The sequence below is a fragment of the Aptenodytes forsteri genome, unplaced genomic scaffold (assembly GCF_000699145.1).
Source record: "Aptenodytes forsteri isolate BGI_AS27 unplaced genomic scaffold, ASM69914v1 Scaffold679, whole genome shotgun sequence".
In the NCBI taxonomy this organism is placed as follows: Eukaryota; Metazoa; Chordata; class Aves; order Sphenisciformes; family Spheniscidae; genus Aptenodytes; species Aptenodytes forsteri.
In genome coordinates, this window is record NW_008795924.1 from 1,498,937 (window position 1) to 1,502,599 (window position 3,663).

Genomic DNA, 3,663 nt, shown 5'->3' on the forward strand with positions numbered 1-3,663 from the left:
TCCAAACTCCTTTTGTTTTCACTGTTTATTCTCAGATTCTTCGGCGGGGGGGATTATATCATTCGTCATCCCTCGCGAAGATTAAACGAGGGAAACCTGGCGTCGTTCTCAAAAATCCGTGTAGCAAGACAAATCGTTCGGAAGGGAGTGATGGCTCGCAGGCTCTGCCTGCTCCCGAAAAGTCTTTCCAATCAGTTAATGTTGCTTCGCAATATTAATGATAAAAAATCGGCAGACTTGCTTTCATTGGCTGGTGCCTTTGCTTCGATGCATCACACACTCTCCGATCAGCTCGGGGCATTTCGGGCTGTATTTTGTTCATTTACATCCCATATATGCCCCCGTTAAAAAGGGCAGAGAGGAAAAGAAATATTTCCTTCGAGATGCCAACGCCTCCATCCTTAAATACTTCCATTTTTACCCTAAATCATCTGTCCTGGAAGGGCATCTGTTGCAGTTGTACATCCCCCGAGGACGGGTTTTATAAACTTTGTACCCTTTTTTTTTGAGACAGCAGCGATTTCCAGGGCGGTGACTGAAATCCATTTCTCCTCGCCAGCTTGTTTAGACACCAAAACTAATAGTGCGATTATTATTCCTGAATGATATCATGGTAACGCAGAAAGATAAGGATGGCCTGATATGGAAACATTAAAATTATATTCTTGGAGATAGTTCATTTGGAGTAACTTTAAATTAGATGAGATCATGTAGCCTGAGATCTAATATCAGCATAAACAGAGCTGTATTTCTGCCTTCATCTTCCTCCTCCTCCACCTCGCAGGAATCACGGTCGGGCTTGCAGTGCTGCAATTGCCAAAAGTGAGAGGCAAAGAGCATGGCACCTATAATTTGAAAATACCCCCGATCCAAACTTTCAGTTGCTGGAAAATAATGGATCTTTAAAGAAAGTTTTTTTATGCTTCAGGCGCTAGGAAAGGGAGAGGATTTTTAATTGTTTTTTAATTGAAGGGCCCACATTTTGGAAAGACTTTCAGGTTTCTGGAGCTTTTCAGAGGCACTGAGGACACCAGTCCTTCTTGTTGTTCTGCGTGACCAGGTGAGATTCCCACCGACAGCAATGCTTTTTACAAATATATAGAATTAGCTCAGTGCACAGGCTGATTATTTTGATACTTTTCCTTCATATTTGGTCATTATACATGCCAGTGCATACATACATTTCTTTATGTATGATCTGCCACATATTAAAAAAAGACCCATTTAATCACATGCCATCAAATAATATTTTCTGAGAGAGATATATATATGTAAAAGATATGCACACACCAGCTCATACAAGCACAGAGCACTGATGCATTTACAGATACTGTGCGGAACAGACTACATACTTATGGGTTATTCTCTGTGCATGTTTGCAGTATTTCTTGCTCAGTCCCCCCCCAACCCTGAGAAAAGCATTCATGCAACTACAGCTACAAATAGTTACACCGATACAGCCTTCTGCACAGAGAGATTTAATAGAGCAGGTCACTACCCTGTACATACATGACAGAAGAGGGTAGCAGTGATGGATGTGGCAGATTGGATCATCCCACGATCTGGTTTGCCCAGCGTCTGCTTTCTCACACTGGCCAACAAGAGATGCTTCCTGGGAAGGCACCACACTGTGGGAGAGACTTGTAGAATAACTTGCTACAAAAAAAAAGATTCCTCTCAGCCCCCATTAATTAGGACCTGGTTTATGCTCTCAAGCTGAAGTTTACAGCCCTTTCAAAACTTAATTTTTGTTCTGCTCGTTTTACCTGCATGACGTCCTATAAAAGCCCCATCCTTTAACACAGTGCTATCTGCATTTACGGAACTAACTCCTCACAGGTGATCTGTTCATTATTCTTTTGCAGCATTCATTTTTTTTGTAGTCTGCTGTTAATGAGGAAGGTGATGTATATTTTTGCACCGGGGTATTTCCCTCCCGGCTCAGGCTTCCTGCAGGTGATAACCCTGCAGTGTGGCCAGTCACCCTGAGGAGCCACCGATGCTGGGAAACCTGTCCCCTGCTGACACCATGGGTAGGTCCAGTGAGTTTTACTGTTGCAGGTCTTCCCACAGCCCCTGGGGTCGGGGCAGTGGGGGTGAAGGTCCTGATTAGTGAGCCAGCAGGACTGCCTTACAGCATTATTTTGTGCCCCGAATTATAGCAGCCTTCCCAGACAATAAAATTAAGCATAGTTCTCTGTGTGGGTTCGTGTGGAAGTGCTGCATTGAGAAATACTGACTGCAGCCAGATCAGCAGCCACTTGGCTTGACATTGCTGTCACTGCAAAGTGCATAACGCTGGGGCAGAGAGCACCAAAACTGCCCACGCAGAGTCAGACAGTAGCCTGGGCTCCATGGGACCCACAAAGGGTCTCTGGGTACAACCCCTGCAAGAGACTCCTGGGCCAGTGCCACGTCTGTGCCACCTCCTGGCCTAGCAACATTAGCTGTTAAATAATAGCTAACAAGTGGCTAAAGAGCGGTTCATCCTTTCCAGGGTGAGAATGCCCAGTGGAAACCCAGCGGGATTCCTCTACATTGGGTAGACCAACGCTGCAGAGCCCCATGAGGTCCTTGGGTGCATCAGCGCATGTCCCAGGGAAGGGTCCATGGAGATCACCATTTGCTTTCTCTGCAGCAAAAGCAGCAGGAGGGAGAGCTGATGAGCCTCTCCAGTAAATAAGTATATTCACTGTGGCCATGCATGTAAACCCGGGGACTTGACACGGAATTGACTTCCTAGATATTGTATGGCCAGGGAGCCTCAGTCATTGTCAGCAGCATGAAGTGAAGGATAAATGACCTAAGCTCAGAAGTGCAGAGCAGGCTTGTAAGGAAAGGTAGTATCTTTTATTAGACCAACTGATACAGTCAGAAAAAAACAGACAGGCTTTCAGGCACACGGGCTCTGAAATAGAAGCAGCAACTTTCAAGAAAAGTGCCAAGGCTGAACTGTTTATCTATCTCAGGTACTCACCCGCCTCCATTTCTGGGGAGGCTGATGGCTTCATCGGCTGTAATACAGCCATCCTCCCTGGTGCAGGATGAAGCACAGAAGTGTGATTATTCCCAGCTACACATCAAGCATGGAGAAACACAGAGGCCGGTCCAAGGCTGAATGAAAAGCTTGGGGTAGGGGAGGGAAGTGACCTGCTAGGTTTGGTGTTTCAGGTGAGCTCTGGAGTAGCCTTTTTCTGGATTACTGACATGGTTGAAAGCTATACATGGAAAGCATGTGGAGGTCAGACAGACAGGACCAACTGCTGTGTTCTGCAAACAGAGGATACGCTCAAAAGTATTATCTCGCTGTTATTCTTCCAGTACAGTTAAATAACATGAAAAGTGGAGGTCTGGTCAAGATGCAAAGATACGGAGGAAAATACTCCTTCTATTGACTTATGTAATCCTAACACCATTTCATAGGCTCGGGGTTCTTGCAAACCTATGTCTTTTCCCCGAATACCGCATTTTGCATTTGGATATCTGAATGAGATGAATGGTGTTTAAAGGCAGTCGCCGCAGATGTCCCTGAGGGCTGTGGTGCTCCGAGTTTCAGGAGCATCTGTTATTTTAGTGAAGGGTGGTTCAATTCTTGTCCACTCCATTTATTTAGGATCTGTCAGCATCACACATACCAACAAGGTGGAGTCAGATTTTTTTGTC